The sequence below is a fragment of the Pteronotus mesoamericanus genome, unplaced genomic scaffold, assembly GCF_021234165.1.
Source record: "Pteronotus mesoamericanus isolate MK-2021 breed Mesoamerican mustached bat unplaced genomic scaffold, CSHL_Meso_final scaffold_54, whole genome shotgun sequence".
NCBI classification, from domain to species: domain Eukaryota; kingdom Metazoa; phylum Chordata; class Mammalia; order Chiroptera; family Mormoopidae; genus Pteronotus; species Pteronotus mesoamericanus.
This window is the reverse complement of record NW_026555321.1, coordinates 71,442,433-71,462,615: the sequence shown is the minus strand read 5'-3', so window position 1 is coordinate 71,462,615 and position 20,183 is coordinate 71,442,433.

Genomic DNA, 20,183 nt, shown 5'->3' with positions numbered 1-20,183 from the left:
ATTTGGGTGCTCCTATGTTGGGTACATATAAGTTTACAATGTTGATGTCTTCTTGATGGATTCTTCCTTTAAGTATTAGAAAGTGTCCCTCTAGGTCTCTTTTTATGACCTTTGTTTTGAAATCTATTTTGTCTGATATAACTATTGCTACCCTTGCTTTCTTCTCTTGCCCATTTGCTTGAAATATTTTTTTCCATCCTTTTACTTTCAATCTGTGTAGATCCTGTTTTGAGGTGGGTCTCTTGTAGATAGTATTTGTGTGGGTCATGTTTTCTTATCCATTCAGCTATTCTCTGTCTTTTGATTGGAGCATTTAGTCCATTTACTGATAGACATTCATTTTTTTCTCTTTGTACTTGTGTTTTCCTCTTTCTCACTCTTTTCCTTCATCTTCTTAAACCAGTCCCTTTAGCATATCTTGGAGTGCTGGATTAGTGGAGATGTATTCTTTTAACCTTTTTTTGTCTGGGAAACTCTCTATTTCCCCTTCTATTTTAATTGAGAGGCTTGCTGGGTAGAGCAGACTTGGTTGCAGGCCTTTGCTTTTCATTACTTGGAGTATTTCTTGCCATTCTCTTCTGACTTGTAGTGTTTCTGTTTAGAAGTCATCTGCTAGCAGGATCGGGGCTCCCTTGTATGTTACTCCCTGTTTCTCTCTTGCTGCCTTTAGGATTTCATGTTTGCTTTGATATTTGCCATTTTAATGATGGTGTTTCTTGGGTTGGGCTCACTGGGTTCCTTTTGAATGGGGCCGTCTGTGCTTCCTGGACCCGTGAGACCTTTTTTCTTCTCAAATTGGGGAAATTTTCCATCATTACTTTTTCGAGGAAGTTCTCTATCCCTTGCTCCTCTTCTTCTCCTTCTGGTATCCCTATTATGTGGATATTATTGAGTTTCATGTTGTCCTGCATTTCCTAAATGCCTCTTCATTCTTTTTGAGTCTTTTTTCCATTTCTTGTTCTTTTTGGGAGTTTTTTTCTACCTTATCCTCCATCTCACTGATTTGATCCTCGGCTTCATCTAGTCTGCTTTTGTTTCTTCTACTGTGTTCTTCAATCCAGAAATTGTATTCTTCATTTCCTCTTGAGTCTTCTTGATAGTTTCTATGTCCTTTTCCAGGTTGATATAGTTTGATGTAAGATCCTGACAGTTTCTTTGCAATTTCTCATAGTTATCTTTGAGCTGGCTGAGATGATGAGCTTCCTTAGAGCCATTGTTTTGAATTTAATATCTGATAGTTAATTTGCCTCTATTTCATTTAGCTCTCTGTGGGGATTCCTCCCTTCCCCTCATTTGGGGGAAACTTCTTTTTCTTCCCATTTTCTTGAGAGTCTTTTTTGTTTGTTTGTTTGTTTCTGCTTTAATTGATCCATCTAGATTTCCTGACTTTGTCGATTAAACTTCTATGGTAGTCGGCTGGTCTTTTTTTTTATTTATTTTTTTCTTTTCTTTTCTTCTAGGTCTGCATCTGATGGTGTCAGTTGTTGACTCTATCTGACCTTGAGCCGTTTGCTTGAGCCTTCCAGGAATCTACTGTCTGTCTGACTCCTGTGATTATCAATTTGGTCACTCTGTCCTCATCTATCAGGCTTAGGCTTGACAGGGTGGAGCAGTGCCTCCTAATGTGTGACTATTGTGCCTTTATAGGCTGCTGTCACTCAGGGGAGTAGTCTGCCTAAGCAAGATGTAGATCATGGACTGGGTAAGAGGCAGCACTGGGACTCCCCAATGCCTCTGTCTCCAGTCTCTCCTCGAGGGTCTCTGGGCAGCTCTGTGACCCCTTCAGCCAGGAATCCACTATTTCTGCGGACCACGTTGTAATCGTGCACCTTCCGGCTTGCTGCACCAGCTTCTGCCTCTTTGGGGGCTTGGCGTGCCTGCACAAAATGGGGACTATAGAATGGGGAGGGAGTCTGCTCTGGGGATCTTGGATAATCCTCCAGTTCTTTCCCCAACCCCTCCATCTCCAGTCTCTCCCCAAGAGTCTCTATGCAGCTGTGTGTCCCCTTTGGCAAGGAATCCTCTATTTCTTCCAGCCAGTCTGCACTCAGCCCCTAGCCCACACATGCACAAGCTGCGTTAATTGATTCACTTATGCCTGAGTGAGATGGTAGCTGTAGAGTGCAAGGTAAATTATCACTGGGGCTCTGCTGGCCACCGTCTCAGTTCTCTTCACAAAGTTTTCCTCACCAATCTTTCCTCAGGCACCAGCCTACTCTCTTGCTGCCTCTATCCAGAGATCAAGGAAGATGGCTGCCACTGCAAATTTTTGCCTTGGCCCTTTAAATGTCTCTTTGCCACTCCAGCCACCTGTCTCTGGCAGAGAGCACCCCTAAGCTTTTCAGGGTTGCATTTTGTCTGTGTGTTTTCCTGGTTTCAGCTGCTGTAGTCTAGGGGTCCCTGTTTATGATTCAGACACTGTTTTTCTCAGGGGGATCCAACTGGCCATTTAAATGTCCCTCTGGTACTGGTGCCTGTGGGCACCCAGCCCACTCTCTGCAGCCTCCACCTCACTTCTCACTCATTTGGATGTGTGAAAGTTGATTCGGCTGTCTGTCCGCAGCTCCAAGGCTCCTCTCTCTATCGTTCCATTGTTTTCCAGGTGATTTCTCCACTATTTAGTCATAATTCCAGTTTGGTCTTGGGAGGAGGTCTGCGTGACTCCCATTCACTTCTCCGCCATGGTTTTCTCGAATTTCTTTATTATATACCCATTGTGCTTGCCTCGTGGCCACTGAAATTTTTATTGTTAGAAACTCTATCACAAACTTGACAGACATGTAAATATTAAACCATCTTACATTTTTAGTAGTTTATGGGTCTACTATTGCTAAAGGGTCAGGTGGGAGAATGAAGAGGAATATATATCTAAATGTTTCCCTAAAGTAACACATTTGGTTCCCTGTCAATTTGCTATTTCAGAGTTGGCTGTTCTTCTTTCTCATAATGTCCTGGCATGACATGCTGTGATCTCTTAGTTCACTGTGTGGGACAACCAAATAGAGAAATGAAGGAGCTCAAATGAGGTCATCCAGGGGATGCACAGCTGAAGCAGCATGAGGACAAATAGTCCTTAACTCCCTTTAACTCCCACTGGAACCCCTACATCTTCTAAATCATTAGAGCCTCCAGGGGAAAATAATTGTGAACAGGTTTCTAGAGATTGAAGTGCTCTTCAAAAATTGAAATGGTCTTATATTTTAAAAAATTCAAACACAATTTTATTTTGGTTTTTATAATGACATTTATATATTTACAGTTTATCTGCTGCTGAAACAGCAGTAGAATGGTCTTTGAAGTGATGGGTTATGTGTAGATTGGCAGAGTTGCAGATAAACAGTGCCAAAAGACTCCTAAAGAGATTAAACTGTTAACCACAAATATGTAGTTTCAGTTGGGAAGATTTATTTGTCAGTGACCATGTTAGCTGTTGTATTTAACATTGGCTCTGGGAAAGTTGTGCTTTGGTTATGAGCCAACATGCAGTATTTGTAGAACTACAGTTGAATTTATTGGATATATATGATGACACAGCAGATTTTCTCAACATCAAGCAGTTAATGAAGAAGTCAAAATGTTCTTCTGGCTCCTAGCCTTTAAGCTTTTTTTTGGCACTTTGAAGAGATTAAACTCTCAGATATGCTCTGTCCCAGCATTCTGTCCATCTGTTCCCCTGTCTTGGTTCATGCACCAACCAAGTTCTTTATGGACATCATTATGTTTGAGGACTCTTCAGGCAGCCACCTGAGGTAAAAGATAATGGAAATAGGGATAAAGGTGGGAATGGTAGAATTGGAGTGATGTCCTAGGCTTTAAGTAAGAACCCATCATGTGGCTGGATACTGGTCTAAGCTTCCATTCCATTTTAAAGTCGGAAAAGCTGGCATTTGTGCTGCCTCTCACCTATCAGACCCAATAAGCAGAGACAGGGATTGAATCTTTATGGATGCTTTATTCAGATGGCCGGTGATCTGAGAAGGTGGGCAAGTTTATACCCTAACAGATCATCTTAAATTCCATTTTAAACTGACCCCTTTTATAAGGAGAAAAAAAGTGTAGGTAAGGGGATTGGAATTAAGGGAAGATAAAAAAAACTGCAGCATTCTTTCATCTGTGTCCTGAGTGGTGGTCTTTACCTGTGTCTTGGTTGGTGGGTATCTCAACCTGGAGTACAATGGCTCGATTGCTTGCAGTCTTCCTGAGGCACAAAGGCGGAACTGTTTATTGTCTCCTGAAGTTAACATGGGTCATGCCTTCAATTCCTGAAACAGTAGCTTTTTTCATACGTTGATTGCTAAGATTATTAGCTATCACTTGAAACTAAAATTTTTCCAACATTTGAGTCCCCCATCAATTTCAACCCCACTTGGATGTACTGCAATTCAATTCTGGCACTAACTGCCTGGAGTTAGTACTACTCCACAAGATAAAGGACACAGTCTCCATAATGACTGCCCCTACATCAGACATTGGCCATGCTTTGGAATCCCTGAGACACCTGTACTTTTGAATTACTGGCCATAAATATTTGGAGGTTCTTGTGGCCACCCCAGGTTTAATAACTTCTTAGAATGACCCAAAGAACTAAGGAATTCTTACAATTTCTGTTTCACTATAAAGAATACAAATCAGTTTCCTACTGCATCTGCATGTCAGGATCATTTCTTCTCTGTGGCAGTCTCTGATAAGAACACTTGCCCAACAGGCTGCCTTTTTTCTGGATGTGATAATGATAGTAATATTGATGATTACTAAGGTCTACAAAAATCTGCATGAATTGTCTTAGTTAATCTTCACAATAACCTAATTCCAGCATAACAATTTTGCTGCTTTATTACAGATGGAAAAAGTGATTTGGGGGAGGTCAAGTCATTTGCCAAAGCCATGTAACTAGTGATGAGCAGTCCTAAAACTTTAATCTAGGTCTGATCAGCAGCCAGATTCTCTAGTAAAAATGTTATTAGAACATTCAGAGAAAGAACTGGTAAACAGTTGAATCCTCAGTTTTTGTTACGGCTAACCAGTACTTGTTTAAGCACAGGTTGTTCTACTTGTTGGTTCTGTCCCTTTGAAAATCACCTTGTAACTTCCAACCCTCTAGTTCTTTTGGAGGAAAAAAAAGAAATGGTTATTCCTCTTTCTCAAAAATACCAAAACATGTCAGACCAACCTTCTAAAAACTTTGTCAAATGTTTAGACAGTCTGATACAACTTCCATATAGTGGCAACATATAGAATAAATAAGGTAGGGACTGTCAGGAATATTCATTCTTCTGTGGTCAAGGCCTGCTGACTTTTATAATCTGTTTTATACAATGTAGCAAAACTTTATTATAGTTTTATCTTTCAAATGTTGAAATAGTCATGAATCATAATCAATTTTTTCTTTGAATAAGATTCATTAAAATGTAATTATGCTTCCATATATTTTGAATATGTGATACTTTGAAATATAAGAATTTCTTTAATGCTTCATTATATGAAAAATGCTCTAATATCTTAAAATTCTGTTTGTTTTCCAGGTTAATGAAAAATACATCTCTTAAAGATTCTCCTCCTTATTTTATTGTGTGAATCCAGGAAATCATAAGAAAATAAAAACTATCCAGCAAGAATTACAATTAAAATTTTTCTTAATTTTTATTTTTATTTATTTTAAATTATATTTTGTTGATTATGCTATTACAGTTGTCCTGATTTTTCCACTCTTCCCCCCTTCCACCCAGTACCCCCTACTCCCTCAGTCAATCCCCCCACCATTGTTCATGTCCATGGGTCATGCATATAAATTGTTGGCTACTCCATTTCCTATACTGTACTTTACATCCCCATGGTTATTCTGTAATTACCTATTTGTACTTAATCCCTTCACCCCTTCACCCATTCTCTCCCTCCCCCCTCCCATCTGGCAACCTTCAGGTAACTAACCTGTTTTCTCTTGCTTTTAAGAGTCTCTCTATATCTTTAACCTTTGGCTTTTTAATAATGTGTCTTGGAGTGGGCTTCTTTGTATCTATTATAGTTGGAACTCTCCATTTTTGTGCTTGCAAGTCTATTTCTTTCACCAATTTTGGGGTGTTTTCTTTCACTATTTTTTCAGATAATTTCCAATTTCTTGCTCTTTTTCCTCTCTTTCTGGCACCCCTGTGTAACAAATGTTGGATCTCTTAAAGTTTTCCCAGAAGCTATTTATACTATCCTCATTTTTTTTGGATTCTTTTTTCTTCTTGTTCTGATTGGTTGTTTTTTGGTTCCTTATATTCCAAATCAGAGATTTGACTCTCGGTTTCATCCACTCTACTGTTGTTTCTTCTGTTGTTAACCTATAAATTGTCCTTTATTTCAATTAGTGTATCCTTCATTTCTGACTGCTCTTTTTTATGCTGCTGAAGTCCTCACTAAGTTCCTTGAGCATCCTTATAAATAGTGTTTTGAACTATACATCCGATAGATTGCTTATCTCCATTTCATTTAGCTCTTTTTCTGGAGTTTTTATGTTCTTTCATTTGGGCAGTGTTTCTTTGTCTCCTTGTTTTGGCAGCCTCCCTGTGTTTGTTTCTGTGTATTAGATAGAGCTGCTTTGACTCTATGTCTTGGTAGTGTGGCCTAATGCAATAGGTGTCCTGGAGGGCCCAGTAGCACAGTCTCCCCTATCACCCAAGCTGGGTCCTGGATGTGCACCCTTTGTGTGGGTCAAGTACACCCTTCTCTTGTAGTTGAGACTTGGTTGCTGCTGGCAGATCAATGGGAGGGATTTATCCAGGCCAGTCAGCTGCAAGGACTGGATGTGACCACTGACCACCAACCTCCACCATCTGTGGAGGATGAGCTGTACAGGGGCAGGGGGGTGGTGCTCTGATGTGGCCAGTAGCTGTCTACTGCATTGACCCTGGGGTTTCACAGGTGGTGCAGACCAATGTCAGCCACCACCTGTGTTTTGTCCAGGGCACCCTGCCTGAGCTATAAGGCAATATGAGATGGATGCTACTTGTGCTGTGCTTAGAGATTCCCAGGTAAAGCCAAGCTATGACTCTAATCTGGCTGCTGCTAGAGCTCACTGAAACCAGCTGTTGCTTGTTTGATAGGATTTAGGAGTTAAAACCAGCCATTCTTATGGTAAAACATCTTGGGTGGGCCTCTTGAACTGTGTTAGGTGGAGCCTTCGTGGATCTCCAAGGTGGGTCACACAGTGTTAGGTAGGTTGATGGAGTCTCAGATATGGCATCAGCCTACCAGCTTTGTGGGAGTAGGGCTCAGCAAAGGGACAATGACCTCTGTTTTCTCTGATGCCAGACACTTCAGTCTCTCCCTGTCTATCACTGGTACCCTTCAAGTTGCCACCCTGGTTCTGGAGCTCAGAGGGAGTGAGTCTGAGTAGGTGAGTCCATGTGTGGGTTCCCCAGGAGGAACTGCTTAGGGTTCCAGCAGCCTCCTCCACTGACTCAATCCCTGCTGGTTTTCACAGCCAGACGTTGTGGGGAATTTTCTTCCTGGCACTGGACGCCTGGGCTGCGGGGCCTGGTGTGGGTCTGGGATGCCTTACTCCCAAGATATCCCTCCCAAATTTTTGTCCATGTGGGTGTGGGACCACCCTGTTCCATATCTGTACCCCCCCACCAGTCTGAATGGATGTGATTTCTTCAATTCTGTAGTTGTCAGACTTCCATTCAACTCAATTTTATAGTTGTCAGACTTCCACTCAACTCTATTTCTGATGTTTCTGAGTAATGGCTGTTCTATATTTTAGCTGTAATTTTGATGTGGTTCTGTGAAGAGGTGAGCCATGTCTCCATATGTCATCATCTTGATCAGAAGCCCTACAATTAAAATTTCATTGTATATTCTTCCATTCTTTTTGTAGACCTATGTGTGTATGTTTACCTATAGACATCAAGATGAGGAAAACACCACTTTGCCTTTTTTACTTTGTGTATTTTTAAATATCCTTTAAAATGTGTTACTTCTTTGGTGAGTCAGAAACAGCACCTTTTTTCTATAGTTGCAGCTCCCTGGTGGAAGATGATCGTTCATTGACAGCCAGGACCACCTAGGAGAGTCATACTTGGGTAGGAATTCTCCACCTTCCCCCATTGACAGTGGATATTTGGTGATGTATGGATACATTTTCATTCTCATAACTGGTGATCAATACTCCTATCTAGTCAGTAAAGCCGGCATGTTAGACATCCTATAGTATCAGGGTTGAGAAATCTGGGCAAGAATGTTATCATCATTCTCCCTGACTAGAAACCCAACTAATTAGTCAGTAGATCTGAATAAGCCTATAGTAAAAAATTTATATGTATTATTTTAATTTATGAGTGCTTTCTATGAACCACTGAATTGTCCTCAGCATTTTGTATTTATTATCTCCTTTGTTAATCCTAACAGCTCTGTGAGGGATATACTCCTATTTTGTCTGTCTAGTGGAGAGGAAAACTTAAGTTCAGGGAGGTTAAGTCACTTGCCAAAAATGACACAACTATGAAGTGCCAAACCTGGAATTTGAAACCAGAGCCTGTGCTCATAACTATTACATTTTAAAACACTTGCTTTTTCATCTGTACAGGTACCACCCTACTTCAGGTCCTCATTTCCATTACTTTATACTCTCACACTAATTGCTACCTGGATTTCCCAACTCTCACCCTACTGCTAGTGTCATCTTTCTAAAACACTGTCTGTTCCTCTCACTCCCTCGCTTATAACATCTTAGAATATTTTTACACAGGATGACACTGCCCTCACTCTCTCCCTGAACTTAACTCTCACGGCATCTGCTGCCCAAGACCTGCTGAACTATAATACTTCTTTTTCCAATGCTGTTATTCCCTGTTTAATATCTTTACTTGTGCTGAGCTCTTCCCTTTGTCTACCTGGTGAAAACCTATCCAGACCATTAATGTGAATTAGTCTTTTCTTTTGTTAAGTTTTTATTTTGATGTAAATCAGAATTAAAGAAAAATTACAATAAGAGTACAAAAAAATCCCATATTCTCTTCACCTAGATTCTCCAGGTTGACAGTCTACTGTATTTACTTTATAGCTTATAATCTATGAGTAAGATTTTTTTTGTCTCTTTTAGACATAATTCTCCTTTTCCTGTAAATAATTTAGGATATGTTTCCCAGCCACAGTAAAATGATCAAAATCAGGGAATTAACAATGATATGATCTAATCTATATACCTTGTTACGATCTTGCAAATTAGAATTTTTTAAAAAGTATTAAAAACAATGTATTTCAGTTTATTTTGTAAACACCCAGTAATCCTTATGATTCCCTGATTTTTAGTTTGATAACTGGTGAGCTCTTAATAGTACTCCCCACTCCCCAAACAGCACTGTATTTTTCAGAGGCTGGATTTATTTCTATATGGTAGGATACATGTATCTCAATACCATTAATCACTTTAAAAATCCCATACATTGACAAAGATAAAATCATGTTTTAGATATATTTTCAGACATTGTGCTCAGAAAAAACTTGAACACAATGAATTATTTAACTTTAATGGTCATGATGCCTTTGGCTCTTCCTTAGATTATACAGAATTATTTGTTTATTTAGCTTGAGCTATTACTACCTACACGGAATTAAGTCTCTGGACAATTTATTCACAAAGAGGTATACTGATGTTTAAAGAAGTTAAGTGAGTTGCCTACTGTCACACATTCAGTGAAGAGCAGAGTAAATATTGTAACCATATTTGCCTGGTTGGGGTGGGGGGTATTGGCAAAATTTCTCCTTTTGTTATTTTCCAGCTTGAATTTTTATCAGATAAGTATATCTTTCATACCAATTGGAACTTCCTTTCTTTTCAAGGTCTGACTATACTCATCTTTAATCTCAAAGTGTATAAGACTTTAGGGATCTGCCCTGGTTTTGTGTGGCCACCAGTCTTTCTTCCTTCCTCATATTTCCTTCTGCCTCCAGGTGCTTGTGTCTGCACAAAAAACCTAATACAATAACCCCTAAAACAAGGATTGTGACCCCAGCTGTTGAGAACACTTAGAAGAATTAAATAATTTAATACACATAGTGGACTTAATGTGGTACCAGGCCAGTGGTAAATGTTTAATTAGTATTACCTATTATTATTATTTTATAATTATTTATTATTGGTTGAGACGGCATTGGTTTTGAAAGCCCCAGGTTGGTGGGCTGAGGTGGAAAAAAGCTGAGGTGGACTCTGGAGGTCCCTGTTCAGGTGCCAGCTGAGGTGGAGGGCAGGCTCTATCCTGCAGAGTATGCTCCAGATTGTTACAGATGGGTAAATAAAATAAATTGTCCCAGACACTTTTCTCAATCTTCCAGAGGAAAGGAGTGGCACTTCCCTCTATTGGAGAAGGCTTTCTCTTGAAGTGGCTTATATTGAGAACTATATGCACAGGGGTATACAGCATGTATGGAAAGCTCATCAATTAATGTCAGAAGGCTATGTTTACAAAAACAAATAAAGATCATAGATAACAATTGAAGGAACATAAGAGATTTGCCTCAGGTCAGGGTGGCACCCACTCAGCCCTGAAACCTGGGAAACTGATCATATCCTTTGCTCAACCCCAAACATCAGTACTCATTAACTTGAGGTCATTCTTAGCAAAGTAAGTTTCATAGGATTTAATGCATTATTTTTCCAGGACTAATTGTCCCTGGGAACTGCCTGATCCAGTTTAGGGCTGTATCTGCCTTTAGTATTGTTTCAAGGCTGAGTCAGGCTGGCAGGGCAGAGCTGCCAAGAGATAAGGAGACTGCTTTCAGATAGAATGAGGGCTCTGGCCATATCAAAGCTTAGGGATAAGGGTCTTTTTCCCTTTCTCTGTGTCCCCCAAGTCCTTCCCTGATGGCCCATATGTGACTGTGCCTGTCTTAGGTTGCCCCTGCCATCAAGTGGTCTTACCTGTCATTGACAAACCAACCATCCTCCAGGGCCAAGCAGGGCAATGTGAGGGGCACAGCCCCTGCCAGGGGGACAGGTTTTGTCTTCTCAGTGGCCTATTTTCCCAAGGCCCCCTTGCTCAGCGCCAGCCACGGGGCCCTCTGGCCTGTCAGTGAGGCTACAGTTCCTGAAACCAGGTAAGACGGTTCCCAACAATTTGTAATTAATATTCTTTGGTCAAATCTTGGCAGTAGACTTCTACCAAATCTGTTGCTGTGCCCCCTTTCTTTTTTCACTTCTTCCTATGTCCTTTGGGATAATCGATATTTTGACAGGTGCAGGGAAGGCCTTCCTGTTTCACCCTCACATTTATCAAGTTGTTGTTTCTTCCAAGAAAATGTATTTTCCTTGCTAGGAAGATTTCTGCTGAATAAAACGTTCATCATATGATGACTTCCCTGTACATAGGAAATCAAATGGGAAAAAAAAAACCCTACAATGTGCAGGTTTGTTCTACCTTGAAAACTTTTTTCCAGAGCATTTTTTCTCCATTTTCCTAGATCCAACCTGCATTTATTTCAGCTAAATTACAAAATTTCAAGGATTTTACAATTATGCACTTTTACAAAGGTCACACTATTGTACTGGCCATGCACAGTAACGCCTAAATTTTGGACCTATTTTTTTCCACTGGGTGTTATTAATTTATGTCTTTTCACAGTTTATTATTTAGTTTGTCTTTTGAACAAATGTTAAAGTGACAAGTAGCAAAGTAGCAATAGCATTCAATTTTAGTACATGTTTATCATTGACAATTTGAAAAAGCACAAAAAATTAAAACCACATTCCATTTTTCTCCACAACTAATGTCAGTGTTCACCTTATTGTATATGGCCTTCTAGTCTTTTTAAAAAGAAGTGCTATATTCTATGATGTGTGGTTATGTCATAGAAACAGGATGTTATGCACTGTGGTAAATTTTCACTGGATAAGATGGAAAGTTTTTGGGTGGAAATATATGAGTATTTTGTTTTCTTGCATTGTCAATATACTCATTGATTTTTAATACAACTTTTTGGTAGTTTCTTAGATATTTTATCCAGATATTAAATATGTATGTGATTGCATGTGTGTATATGTATGTATATTTATATTTTTACATTTAGTCCATTAATTCAGTCTTCATAATTTATATCTATATTTGTTTTTGAAAATTCAATTATCAGAATAACAGTATTGTTATTAATAGTTTAATGGCCATGCTAAACAATAGCATGAAATTGCAGAAAATTCATTAAAATGTTTATATAGTTTTCTTAATAGCATTTCATTTTCCTTGTATTTTTTTCTCTTTTTTACATTTTTATTTCTTGATTTTTAGAGGTAGAAGAAGGGAGAGACAGAGAGAGAAACATCAGTTTGTTGTTCCACTTATTTATACATTCATTGGTTGATTCTTGCATGTGCCTTGACGGGGGGTAAGACCTACAACCTTGATGTATCATAATGACATTCTAACCAACTGAGCTCTCTGCCAGGGCCCTCTTACTTTTTTTCTAAGCTAGCAGCCATGGCTTCCTTCCTGGTCCTGGAAAAATGCTCAGATGTGTGACTTAACATTGACTTAGGTATTTCAGTTTAGCTCAGATGGTATTCATTCTTTGAGGGATAAAAGCAAAAGAAAAAGCTGTTCTTTGGCTAAACAACACAATCCTCTCTATTATTCCCATCTCTGCAGATTTCTTGAAAAGTGCAGCATATTTGGAATTGCTCTCCTATGAATTAAACCTGGATAGTCAAGCCCACGCTATTCTAAGAAAGAATCCAGATTGTGTGCAGCAGGCCAGGAAGTCAAGACAAAGGGGCCAAGGGAAGGGAAAGAGTGAGAGGAGAGGAATCCAGGTCTCTGACGGGCATATCTTGACTTTGGAAGCCCTTTCAGGACACAGACATAACTTTCTTTGCCAATAAACGATCTTACATAAGACCTCTTCTTGCCTCCTCGCTTTTGCCTGGTGCATTATTTCTTTTTGTTGCTTAAGGTCTATGACTTTTCTATGCCGTAATTATCATCATCACTGTCATTAAAACCACATGTTTATTATAAATACAATCAATATTCATTTACCTACTTACAGTCTCTAATTGTGTTGTTTTTATGTTACTTAGTAACTAATATTAGGATAATTTTTAAAACATTTATTGAGCACTCATTAGGTGCCAGACACAGTATAAATATTTCATGTTTATTATATCATATAATCCCCACAGTGATTCTATAAGGTAGTTAACCTTATTCTCTTCATTTTACAAGTGAAGGGACTGAGACTCAGAGACACTAATTACTTTTTCCATGCAATATACCAAGTAATCAACATATCTGAGAACCAAACAAAGATTACCTATCTTACTCTATTTTATTAAATGTTTGTTAAATTGAATACAGGGTACATTGTGTGATAATAGGTTGTACAAATAAGCATAAACAGGTATATTCTAGGCAAGAGATTATTGAACTCAGCAAACATAACAGAATTATAGTGCTTCCACCTGTCACTGGGCACTAAGCTACAAGTAGGGAATACACAGATGAATAAAGTATGTACTACAGAGCTCTGTCAACAGAGAGGGGCTGATCTCCTCAACAAACTATTAAAATTCTTTCAAGTCAGCAACTTTTATCAAGCATCTACAATATACCAGACATGGCATTGGGCACTATAAAGAATACAAAAATAAATAAGAATCATTCTTTATCTCAAAAAGCGTGCAGAGAAATGTGAGCAGGCTGCTCAGGGCTGCCTATTGTAAGTACAAGTGAAAGATCCCAGGGGTTTAATTCACAGTAGAAAACCTGTTTCCTGAGTTTAGCTAGTGGTGATTCTAAAGTGAACCACCAAACATGTATGGAAAATAAAAGGTGACAATAGGTTTTCTCTTTTATCAAAGCCATAAATTACAGGTGATTTTAATACAGTGTACAATCCTAGTTACTCTCTTTAAAGGACAAACTAGAACCACAGAGTAGTCCAGGGCTGGTAAGCTCAAATTCTCAAAGGGATTTTTCTTTTCTTTTTTTTTTTTCTATCCTCACCTGAAGACATTTTTTCCCCGATTGCTTTTAGAGTGAAAGGAAGGAAGAGAGAAACATTGATACAAGAGAGAAATATGGATTGGTTACCTCCCATACATGCTTGAATCAGGGATCATATATTCCTAAACTGGAGATTAAACCCAAAGCCTAGGCATGTGCACTGACCAGGAATCAAACCCATGATCCTTTGGTTATGGGACACACTCCAACCAACTCAGCCACAGTGGTCAGAGTGGGATATTGCTGTTTTTATACTTTACAATGAATACTCATAGAACTCAAGTCCTAGAAAGAGAACACTAAGAGGACCATCAGCTCTTTCTTTGAAAGGTTCAAAGATGTGAATAAGGTGAAGCCATTCGGGTGTATTGACCCTCTTTGGGACTCTTAAAATGGGAAACAATGTTTTAAACTTGAAAAAGGTAAATTTGGGGTAAAGAGCAGAATGAATGAGATACAGAGTATGTGATAACTTTATGGACTTATCACAAGAAACTATTATTTCAAGAAGCAATGTGGTCTGGTGGTTGAGAACCTGAGTCAGACAGAGCCTCAATCCTGGGATAGAGTCACTTACTATGTATTTGGGACAAATAACTGTCTCCCTGAACCTCAGTTCATTTTTTTAAATCTGGAAATTGCAGAAAGTAAAATAGCCTATGGGTTAATGGTGAGGCAATGTAAGAAACTAATTAAAAACAGAGGTTCCCCTTTTCATCTCTTATTAATGTCTTTAAAGCCAAGCTCGGTGGCTTTCTGTTATTTTGGGTAAGTCATTACACTTTTATGTGCTTTGGTATCATCCACTATTACATAGTGATTATAACAGTGCTAATCTTGGAATTTGGGGGAATAACTGAATGTGCTAATGTATACAATGGACAAAGAACAGAGCAAGTGCTGAATACTTCTTAGCTGTTATCATTATAGGGTCTGTGAAGATTACACAAAATAATTTCAAAGCACTTAGCACAGTGCCTGGTATAGAGTAACTACTAAGTAAGTAATATTCAGTAATGACTATTATTATAAAATTTCATAAATAAATCCAACTTGTCCTGACTGCTTTCCTGCCCAACCAAACTATCTACTGCAATTTTCTGTATTTTTTATTACCAATATCATATCGCAAACATACTACAAGGGTTGGGTGGTCAAGCCAAGTAGTATTTTTAATATTTTGATTTCTCCTCACACACCTCATTTGAAATTACCCTTCCTAGGTCATTACCCTTCTATAAGGGCATAGCTTCTCTTTTCTTACCCCTGGAATTCACCTTATTAACTGACTAATGAATACTTTTGTGTTAAGTACTTGTTGTTTCCTGAACACCATATTTCTTGCTTTTGTGAAACAGCCTCATGAGAAAGGGCACTGAACAACATCCCTTTTTAAAAAAGTATGCAGTGAATTAGTAGAAGCTGGTGGGAGCAAAGCTAGGAGACATCTAACCTCATCTGAAGAATTTGCAAGAGCTCCACTGACAGTGTGAAGCTGACATTGAGCCCTGACATGTGTGGGAGTGCTATAAGTGGAGGACAGTGCTGATGCAGCCCTGAGGCCAGAGAGGACCAGGTATCAACAATTTTCTCATCAAAGTACAGCTACTCTCCAGACCTGTTTCACACTCCTGGGAAAAGACCTCTGATATCCATTCTTTGTTGTAGATGGCATCTTTATGCCCCAAATTCTCTCCCAGAGACAACTCCTGAAATACCACTTTTACTTGTCCTCTTTTTTCCCCATCTACTTTGCATTAGACTTTTAAATAGACCTTAATTTCTAGATTTAGATTTAGATTAATTGTAGATTTATAGAACAATTGAGAAGATAGTATAGAGTTCTCTTATACCCTACACAGTCTCCTCTATTATCAACATCTTACATTACTATGGTACATTTATTACAACTATTGAATCAATATTGATATGCAATCATTCACTAAAGTCCATACTTTATTTAGATTTCTTAGGTTTTACTAAATGTCTTTTCCTGTTCCAAGATGTTATTCAGGATACCACATTACATTTAGTTGTTATATTTTCTTAGGCATCTCTTGGCTATGACTGTGTCTGAGACTTGCCTTGCTTTGTATGACCTTGACTGTTTTGAGGAGTACTTGGCAGGCACTTTTTTGAATGCCCTTTTATTGGAACTTGTCTGGTGTTTTACTTATTGTTCAACTGGAAAATTATATGTTCTTGGGGGAAGGTAATAGAGGTGAAATGCCATTTCATCACATCACATCAAGTATAGGTAAATGACATGACATCACTGTTGATGCTGATCTTGATCCCAACTAAATTGTGTTTGTGAGCTTTCTCCATTGTAGAGTTACTACTCTTTCTTTCCCTTCTCATACTTTTTAGTAAGAAGTCACTTTGCAGAGTCCATACCTAAGTAGTAGAGAGTTATGTCCCTCCTTCTTGAGGGCAAAGTATATATATATAAATTATTTGGAAAATTTGCCTTCTTTCCTTATTTATGTATTAATTGGCAATCTATATCAATATGGACTAATGAACATTCACTTCATATTTGGGATTATAATTAAAAACTACATCTCTTGTTCTGTTGTTCAAAGTATTCCAATGGCTTTGGCCAATGGAAACTTTTTCAGTTGGCTTCTGTGTCGCTTTGACAGACTGATATTAAAGTACGTATTCTTTTTCTTCTCTTTTGCCACTACAAATTCTCCAAGCTCAGTGTATGTATTTCTTGCCCTGATTCTAAAATCAGCCCTTATTCCAAATATCTCTTGTTCTTTTTATTGGACAGGGTATTAGAAACCAAAATCTAGATTCTAGGTATGTTACCTTGAATTGTATAAGCTGCAGTTCATATACTCATGAAAATAGTCTCTGGTCGAAAAGCACAAAGCAAAAAACAAAGCAGAGCTGTGCTAACAGCAATGAAGTTAAGAGAAATCAAGATGGTGGAGGAGTGAATGGAAGTTACACTGACCTCCTCCCAGAACCAATCTGGAATTACAACTAAATTGTGGAGAAATCACATGGAACAAACAACTGAACAATAATGAGAGAGGAGCCTCATAACCTTGGACAGACAGAAGAATCAGCTTTAGCACAACTTAACTGGTAAGTAGTGCGGTAGAGACTTGAGAAGGCAGACAGCGCACCCATGGGCAGCAGCACCAGAAAGATATTTAAATGACCAGTTGGATCCCCCTGAGAAGAGTGGGGTCTAAAGCATATGCAGGGATCTCTAGCCTATAGCACCAGAGCCTGAAAAGTACACAGATAACAATCATCTGGGAAAAGCAGCAGGATTACTCTCTGCCAGAGACAGGCAGCTAGAGATGCAAAGAGCTGTTTAAAGGGCCAACACATAATTTTTATTTGCAGCCACTTACCCCAGTCACCAGCAAAGATGGGGGCACAGTGGGCTAGAGACGCCTGAGGAGAGACTGTGGAAGGAGGATTTGGGGAGAGAACTGAGAGAGTAGCTAGTGGGCTCCTGGTGCCGACTCATCCCCCATATAGCAGTAGCCATCTTGCTTGGGCAGACCACTCCCCTGAGCTGCAACAGCATGAGAGGACACAATAGCCCTACCACCAGGAGGAACTATGCCCTGCCCCGGGGGAGTACAAGCCTGCCTGCTGAGTACAGAGTGGCAGCCACAGATAGTAGATCCCTGTCTAAAGGGGGCACAGAATGATCTAGAGACACCTGAGGAGAGACAGAATGTGGAGGCTTTGGGGAGAGAATGGAGAGAGTAGCTGGCGAGATGCTGGTGCTGACTCCTCTGCCATATGGTGGCAACCATCTGGCTCAGGCAAACCAGTCCCCTGAACAGCAACAGCATGAGAGGACCCAATAACCCCACCCCCAGGAGGGACTCTGCCTCACCCTGTGGGGCCTAAGCCTGACTGCTGAGTGCAGAGTGACTAGATTAACAACTTAATGAGACAGCCACAGACAGTAGATTCCTCCTCTACCCAGTAGAAGTCTCAAAAAGATTGCCTAAAGTCAGACAGGGTCAACATCTGACATCATCAGAGGCAGACCCAGAAAGAAAAAAACAGCAGTCTCCTACCACAGAAGTTCACACCACAAAGTCAGGAAATCAAGACACATCAATTTAAGAAACAGAAGCAAAAAAGGAGAGTCTCACAGATAATGGGAAAACAAAGAAACATCACTCCCCAGTCAAAAAGAAAGGAGGAATCCCCAGAAACAGAACTATATGAAATAGAAGCAAGTAAACTATCAGATATTGAGTTTCAAACAACAGTTCTAAGGAAGCTCAATGAGCTCAGTCAGCTCAGAGAGAATTACCAAAAACTACTGGGAAACTACGAGGAACTTACTGCAAACTATATCAGCATTAAAAAAAAAAACCCATAGAAATTATTGATAAGAGACCAGAGGAAATGAAGAATACAATTTCTGAATTGAAGAACACAGTAGAAGGAATCAAAAGCAGAGTTGATGAAGCTGAGGACCAAATCAGCAGGCTGGAGGACAAGGTAGAAAAAAAGCTCCCAGAAAGAGCAAGAATATGAAAAAAGTCTCAAAAAGAATGAAGAGGCATTGAGGGAAATGCAGGACAACCTGAAATGTAATAATATTGATATAATAGGGATACCAGAAGGAGAAGAGGATGAAGAAGGGATAGAGAACCTGTTTGAAAAAGTTATGATGGAAAACTTCCATAATTGGAGGAGAGAAAAAGTCACACAAGTCCAGGAAGCACAGAGGTCCCATTCAAGAGGAACACAATGAGGCCCACTCCAAGACAACACCATCATTAAAATGGCAAATATCAAAGACAAACCGAGAATCCTAAAGGCAGCAAGGGAGAAACAGGTAATAACATACAATGGAGACCCGATACAGCTAGAAGCTGATTTCTCACAAGCCAGAAGGGAATGGCAAGAAATAGTCCAAGTAATGAACAGCAAAGGCCTGCAACCAAGACTGCTCTACCCAGCAAGGCTCTCAATTAAAATGGAAGGTGAAATAAGGAGTTTCCCAGACAAAAGAAGGCTAAAAGAATATACCTCCACCAAACCAGCACTACAAGATATGCTAAAGAAACTGCTTTAAGAAGATTAAGAAAAAGAGTCTATGAATACCTAGTTCCTTTCACAGTCACCAATACTTAATATTACAAATATTTTTAATACTTACTAATCGGATTGTGACAATGACATCATTAATTGTTCCTTTCTTATTTGTTGAAACTAAACCTGTTTTTGTATATTTCTTGCCCATTTCTAATATTTTAAAAAGCTTTTAATGACTTTTTGGTATTCTTCCTCCATTTTTTGATTAAATATTTGTAGAATTTTTTCCCTAAAAAAACAACAACAAAGAACTATTAACCCTTTTTAGATGTGTTGCAAATAGTTTCTTATTATATTACTTTTCCTTTAGTTTTTTAAATATGTATATTACTATATAGTTTTAAATGTTTAATATTAGTTATATTGTCAATATTTTACTTCATAGCTTCTGGGTTTGAATATGTTACTTCAGGGTAAGAAAAATATTATTTTGTATTTTCTCCTAAAACTCCTTAGATTTTACATATTGATTTTTAACTCACCTGAATTTTTTTTGTATAATGTGTGAAACAGGGCTCTATATTGGTTTTATTTCAAGTAATAATGGCCCATGCACTTTATTTGTTGAATAAGACATTTTCCCCATTGATTTGAAATTTCAATTTAATCATATATTACATTGTTAGATATAGATATGTTTTTTTCTAGAATGGTCATTTTATTTCATTGATCTACTTGATTATTTCTGTGCTAGTGTAATGTTGTTTTAATTTCTGGAACTTTATAATGGATTTAAATTTTTAAATATTTTATAAGGGATTTTGACATTTAAAAAAATAAGTAAAATCAATCTTCATTAAAAAGGAAGAAATAAAGTTAAGAGCCTTACATGTAATAAGCTCATTCATGATTTCCCATTGTTGTTAGTGCTAGCGGTGGAGCTCAGTGAACAGAGGCTTATATTCTTGTTACTCCAAATCAGGAGACAGCAGCAAGCGAAAGGCAAGTGGTAAAATGTCCATGGATATTCACTAGTGCTAAGGTCAGATGAAAAACATAACCTAGGTAAGATAAAGCAATTATATGCAAATTTCAGGGACTTATCCAGAAAAGGAGGGTCACAGAAAAAAAAAAGACACATTAAATTGAGGTGGAAAATGGAAATTTAAGGTATGA